Source organism: Oryctolagus cuniculus, chromosome 7 (genome assembly GCF_964237555.1).
Source record: "Oryctolagus cuniculus chromosome 7, mOryCun1.1, whole genome shotgun sequence".
Classification (NCBI taxonomy): Eukaryota; Metazoa; Chordata; class Mammalia; order Lagomorpha; family Leporidae; genus Oryctolagus; species Oryctolagus cuniculus.
Window position 1 is genome coordinate 120,834,480 of NC_091438.1, and position 15,322 is coordinate 120,849,801.

The 15,322-nt window shown below is 42.8% G+C and overlaps 1 long non-coding RNA gene across 1 annotated transcript in view; it reads left to right on the forward strand.

Moving 5' to 3' along the window:
• The window catches only part of LOC103350185 (translation initiation factor IF-2), a 64,933-nt gene extending 64,700 nt beyond the window's left edge, over positions 1 to 233 (forward strand). The window contains exon 5 of the long non-coding RNA XR_011390051.1: positions 202 to 233. This is a non-coding gene — a long non-coding RNA (translation initiation factor IF-2). The remainder of the gene's footprint in view (positions 1 to 201) is intronic.
• The last annotated feature ends 15,089 nt before the right edge of the window (positions 234 to 15,322 follow it).

A 15,322-nucleotide genomic window follows, 5' to 3' on the forward strand; every position in this document is an offset into this window, starting at 1 on the left:
CACACCCACCATTGGAAAAAAGCACTTAGACATAATGAATATGTGTCTTTTAAAATGCTAGAGTTTCTGATGAATATATTTAGGTCCAGATATTATCTAAGTTTTATTTTGGGAGGAAGGGTGATTCAGAGAGGAACAGGGAAGGGATGTGACATTCAGTCACCAATGACTCCTGCATCTTCTCTCCTTGAATTTCCACAGATGTTATCCCCAATAAATGCATTGCATTTGAACTCTGTCTTCATACCTGCTTCATGGAGGACTCAAACTTACATGGCCATCCAGAAGAATTCCTGGACTCCAGTGTGTTCTGCCTAGAACTAGGGAGAAAGGCAGGGCATAGGGTGGGTGAAGGGGATGTGAAGATGGGTTGTTTGCCTCCAAAATAAGACTTTTAAAGTGCCTGAAGATCAGTATATACAGACTTAAAATAAGCTTAAATTAAGTTATAATTCAATGAACAGGCCATCAGTGACTATACTATACTATTGTAGTTTAGTGTATGAGTAGTCTTGATTGTATGCTGTTTTGGAAGACAGAGCACAATCATTGCTGTGGAAAACTTCACATGCACTATTAGTTGTGTCTGATTAAGCCCAGACAATGAAGTTAAATAATGACTGTGACAACAAATTGCCACATGAGTTTCATTGTTCTGCCTTATTGCCACGATCCCCAAAACATTTCTCAAATCCCTGAGGGAATGAAGGAAAGGGAGAGGAAAGGCAAAATGAAACAAAAGGAAAGGTAAGGGATCCTTTTGGATTGTCAGGGTTGAGTGGCCTCTAAAGCAGATGACCAGATCCTTTGGCAAACAGCAGAAGAGGATGTATCTCTGTGTCCTATATGCTGTCCTATTTGTCCCAGGAGCTGGAGGTTGGGGTATCCTAATCTACTGTAAGTTCTAAACACATGAAATGAGCATTGTGAAGTTTATTCGTGGCCTGAATTCTGGCTCCCTGGATTGAGTCATGGTCAGGATAACCTGACCTGGGTGGTTATTCATTCCACAAAGCATTTGTAAGATAAGATTGTTCTTATGCTCATTTTTGTAACAGGAAAAATTTACACTTTCACAATCAGTTTTTTATTATGTACAGAAAGAAACTTTCACTTATTTCTTGGTGCATATTTTTCAAAAATTCAGAAGATATTAAAATCTAATGTGTACAGTTCTTTATTTTTTGAGAACAGATTTTACTGTTAACTGTCATAATATAACTCTTTGAGGACAGAGGTCCTACATGGGAAGTTATTGCACACTGTTGTTAATTTAACAATTAACACTCTTATGTATGACATCAGTGATCACCCAAGGCTTCTGACATGAGCTGCCTAGGCTATGGAAGCCTTTTGAATCCACAAACTGCATCAGTATTTGGACAAGGCCATAAACAAAGTAGAGGTTCTTTCCTCCCTTCAGAGAAAAGTACATCCTCCTTTGATGACCATTTCTTTCCACTCGGGTCTCACCCACAGAGGTCCTTCATGTAGGATGCTTTTTGCCACAGTATCTTGGCTTTCCATTCCTGAAATGCTCTCATGGGCTTTTCAGCCAGACTAGAATGCTCTAAGGGCTGATTCTGAGATCAGAGTGCTGCTTAAATCCATTGTCATTCTATGAATATGCTGTGTGGACTGCTTTCCATGTTGGAGCATTCACTCCTTTTTAATTCTATTATTATTACTAAACACTTCATCTTATTTATATGATCGTTTTAATACTTAATCCTATCCATATGATTACTTTGACACTTAAAATCCTATTTTTACCACCCACCTTAAGGGGATTTGGAGTCCCACAGCAAGTTTTTAAACTGTACTCTTGCCGGTGCCGTGGCTCAATAGGCTAATCCTCCACCTTGCGGCGCCGGCACACTGGGTTCTAGTCCCGGTCGGGGCACCAGATTCTGTCCCGGTTGCCCCTCTTCCAGGCCAGCTCTCTGCTGTGGCCAGGGAGTGCAGTGGAGGATGGCCCAAGTACTTGGGCCCTGCACCCCATGGGAGACCAGGAGAAGTACCTGGCTCCTGCCATCGGATCAGCGCGGTGTGCCGGCCTCAGCGCACCGGCCGCGGCGACCATTGGAGGGTGAACCAACGGCAAAAGGAAGACCTTTCTCTCTGTCTCTCCCTCTCACTGTCCACTCTGCCTGTCAAAAAAAAAAAAAATAATTAATTAAAAAAAATAAACTGTACTCTTAGAAGTAAGTCTTTAGGAATGTATGCAGAACTATACAGTTTTACAGTTAAAAAATTCATACATTTCATAACTACAACTTTAGGAACATGGTGATTCTTCCCACCATGCCCACCCTTCTACCCAAACTCCCACCCCTCACTTTGAAAAGCAGTGACTTTGAACAGTCCTTGTCTTGACTGTTAAGGAAAAAAATTTTTATACTATTCGTTGAACTCTTTACTTAACATATAATTAATCATATGTGTGTAAAGTTAATAGAAAATAGATCCTAGTAAAAAATAAAAGTGGGACTAAGATGGGTAGGAGAAAGAGGGGCAGGTCTTTAGAGAAGTAGTTAAGCCACTTAGAATGCCTGCATCCCATATCTGAGTGCTAGAGTTCGACTCCTACCTCCAGTTCCAATCCAGCTTCCTTCTAATGTGCACCCTGGAATGAAGCAGGTATTAACTCAAGAATTTGAGTCCCTTGACACTCACCTGGGAGACCCAGATTGAGTTCCAGGCTCCTGGTTCAGCCCTGGCTGTTGCAGGCATTTGGAGAGTAAACTAGCAGATGGAAGATTTCTTTCTGTCTCTTTCTCTCTATGTGTGTGTCTCTGTACCTTTCAAATAAACGAAAATTTGAAAAACTTTAAACTTTTTAAAAAATCTAATATATGGTGTTCAGATTGGGAAAAAAAAATCTTGAAACATAAAAACCACCTTTCCAGGGTCAGTGTTGTGGCACAGCAGGTAAAGCTGCCTCCTGCAATGCCATCATCCCATATGAGCACCAATTTGAGTCCCAGCTGCTCTGCTTCTGATCCAGCTCACTGCTAATATGCTTAGGAAAGCTGAAGAAGATGGGCCAAGTATTTGAGCCCTTGCCACCCACATGGGAGACCCAGACGGAGTTCTGGGCACCTGGGTTCAGCCTGGCCCTGTTCTGGTTCTGGCCATTGCAGTGAACCAACACATAGAACATTTCTCTCTCGCTCGCTCGCTCTCTCGCTCTCTCTTTCTCTCTCTCTCTCAAATAAATAAATATTTAAAAACAAATAAATAAAAACCAACTTCCTCCCCACCTATATCCCACAGTGATGTAGACTTGTTAGATAATAATGAACAAAGTGGCAAAATTAGGTTTGAATTTAGATCTAACTCCCAAATCCATTCTCATTTTACTTGACTATGATTATTCTTCCAAGCATTCCTTTCTCAATTCCATGCAAATTACTCAGAGGAATAAATGCTGATAAATCAAATAGAAAGCTCCCATTTTGTGCAGAGCTAAAGCATAGGCCTCCATAAATGTTAAGTAATAATGGTAATAATCCATGAGAGACAATGGGCATAGAATTTATAGAATCACACAGATTCTACAAGGCCATTACAGGCAGCAAGTCTAGGGATTTTCAAGCATATTCAGTTAGTAGAGCTCTGGAAGTCACAGTGCTGTTTACAAAACATCACAGATTACTGACAACTATCTTCACTATATTAATGAGCAATGACTTGACTTATGTAGTGTAATGGGATGGAGCAGGCTTTGTAGTTTCACAGATCTGGATTTTCTATTAATTAATTTGTGACCTTGAATAAATTAGTTAACCTTTCTGTGCCTTTGATCTCTCATAGGAAAAAATGGGAAAGCAAATCTCTTTTGTAGGTTGTTAAAGATTACTTTTAATATATGTACATGTACATATATGCAATATCTGCACCTTAAGAAATTCTTTTTTTTTTAAACTTCTTTATTTTATTTTATTTTATTTTTTTTTTTTTTTATTTTTGATAGGCAGAGTGGACAGTGAGAGAGAGAGACAGAGAGAGAAAGGTCTTCCTTTGCCGTTGGTTCACCCTCCAATGGCCGCCGCTGCAGCCGGCGCACCGCACTGATCCGATGGCAGGAGCCAGGAGCCAGGTGCTTTTCCTGGTCTCCCATGGGGTGCAGGGCCCAAGCACCTGGGCCATCCTCCACTGCACTCCCTGGCCATAGCAGAGAGCTGGCCTGGAAGAGGGGCAACCGGGACAGAATCCGGCGCCCCGACCGGGACTAGAACCCGGTATGCCGGCGCCGCAAGGTGGAGGATTAGCCTATTGAGCCACGGCGCCGGCTGACCTTAAGAAATTCTTGCAACAGGTCTACAATTCCATATTTAAAATTATTTTTTAAAAAGATTTATGTATCTGTTTATTTATTTGAAAGGCAAGGTTATAGAGAGGTAGAGGCAGAGAGAGAAAAGTCTTCCATTCACGGGTTCACTCCCCAAATGGCTGCAATGGCTGGAGCTGGGCTGATCTGAAGCCAGGAGCCAGGAACTTATGGGTCTTCCATGTCAGGTGCAGGGGCCTAAGCACTTGGGCCATTTTCCGCTGCTTTCCCAGGCCATAGCTGAGAGCTGGAGTGGAAGTGGAGTTGTCTCTTTGGGTTGTGAGGAAAAGGAAGAGAAGACCCATCAGTGACTATCCAATCCCTTGTCTCAAAGGACTAATTTTTTTAATTGTTTATTTAAAGGGAGCAGGGAGAGAAAGAGAAAGAAAGATCTCCTAGCTGCTGGTTCATTTCCCAAATGTCTGTACTTGCCAGGGCTGGGACAGGGCAAAGTCCTGAAATTAAATCCAAGTCTCCCACATGGGTGGCAGGGATCTAGCTACTTCAGTCATCACCACTGTTTCCCAGGGTCTGCATTGGCAGGAAGCTAGAGTCAGGAGCCAGAGACACACATTGAACCTGGGCACTCCAAACAACTAATTTTATATTTTTTAAAGATTTTTTATTTATTTGAAAGAGTGAGAGAGAGATTGATCTTCCATCTGCTAGTTCACTCCCCAGGCAGCCACAATGGTCAGTGCTAGGCCAGGCTGAAGCCAGGAGCTAGGAGCCCCATCTAGGTCTCCCACATGGGTGCAGGGGCCCAAGCGCTTGGGCCATATTCTACTGCTTGTTCCCAGGCTATTAGCAGGGAGCTGGATTGGAAGTGGAGCATCCAGGACTTGAACCAGCAGCCATATGGGAAGCCAGCATCACAGGTGGCAGCTTTTCCAGCTATGCCACAATGCAGGTCCCCAAACAACTAATCTTAAATTGCAGTCCTTGTTTCAGAATTTCCCCATGGATTTAGACTGAAGCTTTGGTCATGGAAATCACACTCTGCTTTAGCTTTTCTCCACTACCCTATGCTACTTCCATCTCTCCTTTTTACCTAAACGCAAATCCCTAAATAAGTCTCTTAAACTAGAATTCCCATCTCAGGCTCAGCTTTTAAGGAATCTAACCTAAAACATTTGACATCAAGATTGGTCCTAAATGCATACCCTAAAGATGGAATTCTGGAGGCTAGCACTGTAGCATAGTGGCTAAAGCCACAACATGTAATGCCAGTATCCCATATAGGCACTAGTTCAGGTCCCAGCTGCTCCACTTCCTATCCAGCTCCATGCTAATGTGCTTGGGAAAGCTGTGGAAGATGGTACAAGTGCTTGGACCCATGTAACTCATGTGGGAGACCCAGAAGAAACTCCTGGCTCCTGGCTTTGACCAGCCCAGCTTCAACCATTGTGGCCATTTGAGAAGTGAACTAATGGATGGAAGATCTCTGTCTCTCCCACCCCCTCTCTTTCTCTCCTTATCTCTCTCCTTCTCTCTCTGTCTCGCTCACTCGCTCGCTCGCTCACTCTGTAATTCTGCCTTTGGATCACACAAGGTCTGGATGGCAATGTGGCAGGTGGAATATGAGAGTCTCTGACATACTAAGGATATAATTGCAGATACAGCTGGAAGTAAGGGATTTTCAATAATAACTGGTGCCATATCTCAGGCATTTAGAAATGTGTGGGAAATAGCAACCATAGGATTGTGGGAGTGGATGACTTGCTAAGTGCCACCAATTAACTGATGAGCAAAATTGACAGGTTTGGATCTATGAACAATTTAAAGCAAAGAATCTCACTGGTGGCATTTAAAGAGACCCTCATCTCTTGCAGCCAGTGGGTGGAGACAATTATCAGGCAGGTTGGGAGATTTTAGAAAAGACTCAATTCTTAGCATAGGAAATCCTCCTCAAGAAGTTGGCTACTGATAGGGAAGAAGCACAACTCAGGTGCCTGCAATGGCTGGAACTGGACCAGGCTAAAGCCAGGCACTCAATTCCAAGTCTCTCATGTGGGTGTCTGGGGCCCAATTACTTGAGCCATCCACCTGTTCCCTTTGAGGATCTGCATTCACAGGGAGCTGAAATCAAGAAGCAGAATAATGGGGCCGGGGCTGTGGCGCAAGGGGTTAACACCCTGGCATGAAGTGCTGGCATCCCATATGGGTGCCAGTTCTAGTCCCGGCTGCTCTTCTTCCAATCCAGCTCTCTGCTGTAGCCTGGGAAGGCAGTGGAAGATGGCCCAAGTGCTTGGGCCCTGCACCCACATGGGAGACCAGGAGGAAGCACCTGGCTCCTGGCTTCGGATCGGAGCAGCTTCAGCCGTGGCGGCCATTTAGGGAGTGAACCATCGGATGGAAGACCACTCTCTCTCTCTCTCTCTCTGCCTCTCTGTGTAACTCTGACTTTCGAATAAATAAATAAATCTTAAAAAAAAAAGAGGCAGAATCAGGACTCAAACCCAGGTACTCTGATAAAAGATGTAAGCATCTTACTGCCAGGCCAAACACACACTCTATGGGATGGATGGCTTTTTAAAGTCTGAGAAAAGTGACAACTCACATCTACATTATAGCAGAGAAAACACAACTGCTATGGAAAATATGGTGGAAGGAATCAAAAGGCTTAGAGAAATGGACTGCTAGAATGGGTCTATTATGTAAGACCAGAACATTCCTCAGTTGATTGTTTCTTGGGAGGTCTGAAGCAACAGGAATTTGCTAATTAGAGGAGGTATCTTCGTCACTGAGAAGTTTTTGGCAACTATCCTATCTAAGTCAAGACTACTGGCAGGAGATGCTCCTTAGTAGTAATGGGAATAGGATCTCAGAACAGCAGAGGCCAAGTGGCAGTACTTAACCATTAAAAGAAGGGTGGACTTTTAAAATATTTATTTATTTTAAAGTCATAGTTACACAGAGAAAGAAAGGCAGAGAAAGAGAGAGAGGTCTTCCATCCGATGGTTCACTCCCCAATTGGCCACATTGGCTGGAGCTGTGCCGATCTGAAGCCAGGAGCCAGGAGCTTCTTCCAGGTCTCCCACACAGGTGCAGGGGCCCAAGGACTTGGGCCATCTTCTACTGCTTTCCCAGGCCACAGCTAAGAGCTGGATTGGAGGTGGAGCAGCCAGGTGTCAAACCAGCACCCATATGGGATGCCGGCACTGCAGGCAGTGGACTTAACACCAGAATGGTAAACATGAGGGCCTGGCCAACAGGGATTTTAGAGATAGCTTGGTGTTCTTAGGGTCAATGTAAGTGAACTGCCTGTTATATATAAAACTGAAAAAGATCAAGAATGGAGAACTAGACAAAAAGAAAAATCCTGTGTGATTCTACCTATGAGATAGCTAAAGTGATCAAATTCATAGAAGTAGAAAGCATAGTGGTGGTTGTTAAATGCTGGAGAAAAGGAAGGGATGAGGGAATTCTTTGCTGGCTCTAAAGTTTCGGTTTTGCAACATTAAAAATTGCTGGAGATCTGTTGCCCAATAACATGAATATACAAAGCACTGCTGGCTGGTGCTGCGGCTCACTTGGCTAATCCTCCACCTGAGGCACCAGCACCCTGGGTTCTAGTCCCAGTTGGGGCGCCAGATTCTGTCCTGGTTGTTCCTCTTCCAGTCCAGCTCTCTGCTGTGGCCTGGGAGTGCAGTGGAGGATGGCCCAAGTGCTTGGGCCCTGCACCCGCATGGGAGACCAGGAGGAGGCGCCTGGCTCCTGGCTTCGGATCGGTGCAGTGCGCCGGCTGCAGCGCACCAGCCGAAGCGGCCACTTGGGGGGTGAACCAACGGAAGGAAGACCTTTCTCTCTGTCTCTCACTGTGTAACTCTGCCTGTCAAAAAACAAAAACTAAAACAAAAACAAACAAACAAAAACCACTGCTGAACTATGCACTGAAAAGTGATTGAGATGGCAAGTTTTATGGTTATGTTAAATCACAATTTATAGTGTTTTAAATTATTTTTTTAACAAAAGAATAAGAAGAAGAGTCAGAACAAGTAGCCCCATTGGAAAGTAACAAATCTTTTCCTGTTCTCAGACCCAGAAGCCATCAGCTGAAGGAGACATCAGCCTCCCGTGCAGCATGACCCTGCTAAAACACACAGCAAGTATGACAGGATTTCAAAAACTGTGGAAAATTGAATTACCAGATACACTTACTTTGACACCAAAAAAATTGAAATCCACACATCCTTTTTGTAACAAGCATTTTTCATGAGCTTTCTTTTTTAAACATTTGTTTATTTGAAAGGCAAAGTGAGAGAGAGAGAGTCAACAGAGATCGAGAGAGATCATCCATTCACTGGCTCACTTCACAAATGACTGTAATAGCTGAGGTTAGGCCAGGGCAAAGCCAGAAGCCTGGCACTCCATCTGGGTCTCCCACATGGGCAGCAGGTGCCCAAGTGGGCCATCTTCTGCTGTTGTCCTAGGTGCATTACCAGGGAGCTGAATCAGAAGTGGAGCAGCTGTGACTCAAATCAGGACTCATATATAATGGCACCATTGCAGGCGGTGGCTTAACCTTCTGTGCCACAATGCTGGCCCCTCATGAACTTTATGAAGACTCCTCATATGGATAAATTTCAAAAAATTTTTGCACCAAAATAAACTTCCTTTTCATTAACATTTTGAAGTCCCTTATATGTAGTAATGATTCCCCAGTAAGGGACCCATGACCATTTATTCAAATAACCTCATGCTGGTAGAAGGAAAATATCATCTCTCCCTAGGGTTGTTGGATACAGCGTCCAAGTTAACATTAATACCTGGGGACCCAACACAGCAGTGTTCCCCATATTGGATACAGGAGTACATGTGGGCCAGGTGATATACAGAGCCCTGACTCATGTCTGTCTCACAGTGGCTCAGTGGTCAGTCTAGGTGCATGGATCTACTCAGTTGTTTCTCCAGTTCCTGAATGTAAATTGGAATGGACAGAGAAATGACAGAATTGTCACATTAATATATTAACCTCTGCATTAAGAACCACTGTATCACAGACAGTGTTGTGGTACAGCAGGTTAAGCCACCACCTGCAATTGCCAGCATCCAATGAGAGCACAGGTTCAAGTCCTGGCTGCTTCATTTATTTTTTTTTTCTTTTAAAGATTTATTTAGTTAATTGAGAGGCAGAGTTACAGACAGGGAGAGAGAGAGAGAGACAGGGAGAGAGGTCTCCCATCCACTGGTTCACTTGGCAAATGGCTGCAATGGCTGGAGCTGGGCTGGTCTAAAGCCAGGAGCTTCTTCTGGGTCTCCCACTTGAGTACAGGGGCCCAAGCACTTGGGCCATCTTCAGCTGCTTTCCTAGCCATTAGCAGGGAGCTGGATCATAAGTGGAGCAGCCAGGACTCAAACTGGTGCCAAAATGGGATGCTGGCACCACAGGCAGAGACTTAACCTACTATGCCACAGAATGCCACAGCACCTGCTACACCTTTTTTAAAATTAATTAATTAACTAATTAACATTTTAAGGAATACAATTTCATAAGTACAATTTTAGGAATATAGTTATTCTTCCCACCATACCTGCCTTCCTGCCCACACTTCCACCCCTCCTCCTCTTCCCTCTCCCCTTCCAGTTCCATTCTCCATTAAGATTCATTTTCAATTAACTTTGTACACAGAATACCACTCTGTGTTAAGTAAAGATTTCAATAATTTATACAGATACCCACATATAAAAATTGTTTGAGAACTAGTTTTACAATTAACTCTCATAATACAGCTCATTGAGGACAGAAGTCCTGCATGGGGAGATAGTGCACAGTGGCTCCTGTTGTTAATTTAACAATTAACATTCTTATGTATTACTTCAGTGACCATCAGAGGCTCTTGATATGAGCTGCCTAAGCTATGGAAGCCTTTTGAATCCACAAACTCCATCAGTATTTAGACAAGACCAAAAGCAAAGTAAAAGTTCTTTCCTCCATTAAGAGAAAAGTACATCCTTCTTTGATGGCCACTTCTTTCCACTGAGGTCTCTCTCACAGAGATCCTTCATGTAGGACATTTTTTGCCACAGTGTTTTGGCTTCCGTGCCTGAAATGCTCTCACGGGCTTTTCAGCCAGACCAGAAAGCCTTATGGGCTGATTCTGAGGGCAGAGTGTTACTTAAAGCAATTGTCACCCTCAAGTCTGCTGTGTGGACTGCTTCCTATGTTGGAACATTCTCTCCTTTTTAATTTTATCTATTATTATTATCAGACACTTGATCCTATCTAAATGTTCACTTTAACACTTAATATAATCACCTTAACAATTAAATGGGATTTTTACCACCCAGCTTAATGGGATTTGGGGGTCCTATGGCAAGGTTTTTTTTTTTTTTTTTTTTTTTTTTTTTTTTTTTTTTTTTTGACAGACAGAATGGACAGTGAGAGAGAGAAACAGAGAGAAAGGTCTTCCTTTGCCGTTGGTTCACCCTCCAATGGCCGCCGTGGCCGGCGTGCTGCGGCCGGCGCACCGCGCTGATCCGATGGCAGGAGCCAGGTACTTATCCTGGTCTCCCATGGTGTGCAGGGCCCAAGCACTTGGGCCATCCTCCACTGCACTCCCTGGCCACAGCAGAGAGCTGGCCTGGAAGAGGGGCAACCGGGCCCATGGCAAGTTTTTAAAATGTACCCTTAGAAGTAAGTCCGTAGGAATGCATGCAGAACTATACAGCTTTCTAGTTACAAACTTCCTTTTCCCTCTCTTATTCCCATTCTTTTTTTTTACTCAGATACATCCTCAACTGATTTTATACACATATGATTAACTCTATGTAAGTAAAGAGTTCAACAAATAGTATGAAGAAAAAACTGAAAAAAAAACAAAACAAAACTGTTCCTCAATAGTCAAGACAAGGGCAGCTGAAGTCATCCCTTCTCGAAGTGTTGATTTCACTTCTACAGATTTCATTTTAGATGCTCTATTAGATCTCACAGATCAAGGAAAATATATGGTATTAGTCCCTTTGGGACTGGCTTATTTCACTAAGTATGATGTTTTCTAGATCCATCCATTTTGCTGAAATAACCATATTTCATTTTTTTATTGTTTTTTTTGGGGGGGGGATTTCATTTTTAACCGCAGTGTAGTATTCCATAATGTACATAGCCTATAATTTCTTTATCCAGTCTTCAGTTGACAGGCATTTAGGTTGATTCCGTGTCTTAGCTATTGTGAACTGAGCTGCAATAAACATGGGAGTGCAGATAACTTTTTTTATTTACTGATGTCATTTCCCTTGGGTAAATTCCCAGCAGTGGGATGGCTGGGTCATATGGTAGGTCTATATTCAGATTTTTTAGATGTCTCCATATCTTCCATAGTCACTTTACCAGTTTATATTCCTACCAGTAGTGCATTAGGGTACCTTTCCCCCCACATCCTTGCCAGCATTTGTTGTCAATTTCTGTATGAAAGCCATTCTGACTGGGGTGTGACATCTCATTGTGGTTTTGATTTGCATTTCCCTGATGGCTAGAGATCCTGAACATTTTTTCATATGTCTGTTGGCCATTTGGATTTCCTCTTTTAAAAAATGTCTGTTTACTATGAGAAGCAATGACTGGATCAGCCCTTGTCCTGACTGTCGAGGAACAGCTTACTATTTTATTCTTTTTAGTATTTTCTTTTTCTACTTAATACCATTGGTTGAACTCTTTAATTAACACAGAATTATTCTTAGGTGTTTAAATCAAACTGAAAATTGATCCCTGTTAAAAATAAGAGTGGGAGTAAGAGAGGGAGGAGATGTATAGTTCGACACACGCTCCCTTAGACTCACCCCTAAGGGTAAAGCTAAAAACTTGCCATGGAACTCCAAATCCCATTAAGTTGGCAGATACCAATGCAATTTTACTATTAAGTGATCAGTTTAAGTTCATAACTGATCAAAAAGATAGGATTAAGTCTCAAAGGGATCACATAAATAAGACCAGTATCTGCTAATAATAATTGATAGAATTAAAAAGAGGGGCTGGCGTTGTGGCATAGTGGGTTAATGCCCTGGTCTGAAGCGCCAGCATCCCATATGGGCACCGGTTCTAGTCTCAGCTGCTCCTCTTCCAGTCCAGCTCTCTGCTATGGCCTGGAATAGCAGCGGAATATGGCCCAAGTCCTTCGGACCCTGCACCCACGTGGGAGACCCAGAAAAGGCTCCTGGCTCCTGGCTTCGGATCGGTGCAGCTCTGGCTGTTGTGGCCATCTGGGGAGTGAACCAGCAAATGGAAGACCTTTCTCTCTGTCTCTACCACTCTCTGTAGCCCTATCAAATAAATAAAATAAATCTTAAAAAAATAATTAAAAAGGAGAGAATGATCCACTATGGGGAGTGGGATACACAGCAAACTCATAGAATGACAAAAACCCTAAACACTCTGGTCTCAGAATCAGCCCTTAAGACATTCATATCTGTCTAAAAAGCCCATGAGAGTATCTCAGGCGTGGAAAGCCAAGACACTGTGGCAAAAAATGACCTAAATGAAAGATCACGGTGAGTGAGATCCCAGTAGAAAGAAGGGGCCATTAAAGAAGGAGGTACCTTTCTCTGAAGGGAGGAGAGAATTTCTACTTTGATTATGGCCTTGTCTAAATAAGATCAGAGTTAGTGAACTCAAGAGGCTTCCATAGCCTTGGCAGCTCATGACAAGAGCCTCGGGTGATTACTGATGTCATAAATAAGAGTGTCAATTGTTAAATCAACAACAGTAGTCACTGTGCACTTACTCCCCATGTAGGACCTCTGTCCTTAATGTGTTGTACTGTGAGAATTAACAGTAAAACTAATGTTCAAACAGTGCTTTATACTTTGTGTGTCTGTGTGGGTGCAAACTGTTGAAATCTTTACTTAGTATAGAGTTAATCTTCTGTATATAAAGATAATTGAAAATGAATCGTCATGAAGAATGGGATGGGGCCGGCACCGTGGCTCAATAGGCTAATCTTCCGCCTGTGGCACTGGCACACCAGGTTCTAGTCCTGGTCGGGGTGCCGGATTCTGTCCTGGTTGTCCCTCTTCCCGGCCAGCTCTCTGCTATGGCCCGGGAGTACAGTGGAGGATGGCCCAAGTGCTTGGGCCCTGCACCCCATGGGAGACCAGGAGAAGCACCTGGCTCCTGGCTTTGGATCAGCGCAGTGCGCCGGCCACAGTGTGTCAGCCAAGGCGGCCATTGGAGGGTGAACCAACAGCAAAGGAAGACCTTTCTCTCTGTCTCTCACTGTCCACTCTGGCTGTCAAAAAAAAAAAAAAAAAAAAAAAAAAAAAGAATGGGATGGGAGAGGGAGTAGAAGACGGGAAGGTTTGCAGGTGCAAGGGTGGTTATGGGGGGAAGAACAGCTATAATTCAAAAGTTGTACTTTCGAAATTTTTCTATTAAAAATAATTTGATGGTGTTGGGTCATAGATTTAGATCTTTAATAGAGTTTGTGTGGATTTTTGTGTAAGGTGTAAGGCAGTGATCTTGTTCATACTTCTGCATGTGGAAATCCTGTTTTCCCAGCACCATTTGTTGAATAGACTGTCCTTGCTCCAGGGATTGGTTTTAGCTCCTTTTTCAAATATAAGTTGGTTATAGATGCTTGGATTGATTTCTGGTGTTTCTATTCTGTTCCATTGGTCTATCCATCTGTTTTTGTACCAGTATCAGGCTGTTTTGATTGTCTTCAAACCTGGTATTGTGATGTCTCTGGCTTTGTTTTTGTTGTGTAAGATTGCTTTAGCTATTCAAGTTCTCCTGTGTTTCCATATGAATTTCAGCATCATTTTTTCTAGATCTGAGAAGAATGTTTTTGGCATTTTGATTGGTATCACACTGAATCTGTAAATTGCTTTCAGAAGAATGGACATTTTGATGATACTGATTCTTCCAACCAATGAACATGGAAGATTTTTCCATTTTTTAAAAAAGATTTATTTATTTATTTGAAAGTCACAGTTACACAGAGAGAGAAGGCGAGGCAGAGAGAGAGAGAGGTCTCCCATCCACTGGTTCACTCCCCAATTAGCTGCAATGGCTAGAGCTATGCCAATCCGAAGCCAGGAGCCAGGAGCTTCCTCCGGGTCTCCTACACAGGTGCAGGGGCCCAAGGACTTGGGCCATCTTCTACTTCCTTCCCAGGCCATAGCAGAGTGCTGGATCAGAAGTGGAAAAACCAGGTCTTGAACCGGCGCCAATAGGCACTGCAGGCGGCAGCTTAACCTGCTATGCCATAGCGCTGGCCCCGATTTTTCCTTTTTTTTTTTTTTTGGTATTTTCTTCTATTTCTCTCTTTAATATATCATGATTCTCATTGTGTAGATCTTTGACATCCTTAGCCAAAATTATTCTAAGGTATTTGATATTTTTGTAGCTATTATGAATGATACTGATCTTAGAAATTCTTTTTCAGCTGTAGCATTGTCTGTGTATACAAAAGCTGTTGATTTTTGTGTATTGATTTTATATCCTGCAACTTTACCAAACTTTTCGATGAATTCCAATAGCTCTTGGTGGAGTCTTTTTGATCCTCTCTATATAGAATCATGTCATCTGCAAATAGGGATAATTTGACTTTCTCCTTCCCAATTTGTATCCCTTTGATTTCTTTTTCTTGCCTAATGGTGCTGGCTAAAACTTCCAGGACTATATTGAAAAGCAGTAGTGAGAGGGGCATCCTTGTCTGGTTCTGGATCTCAGTGGGAATACTTCCAACTTTTCCCCATTCAGTAGGACACTGGCCATGGGTTTGTCATAAATTGCCTTGTGTTGAGGAATGCTCCTTCCATACCTAATTTGTTTAGAGTTTTCATCATGAAAGGGTGCTGTATTTTATCACATGCTTTCTCTGCATCTATTGAGATAATCATATGGGTTTTTTTTCTTCAGATTGTTAATGTGATGTATCACATTGACTGATTTTGAACCATCCCTGCATACCAGGGATAAATCTCATTTGGTCTGGGTGGATGATCTTTCTGATGTTTTGTTGGATTCCATTGCTAAAATTTTGTTGAGGA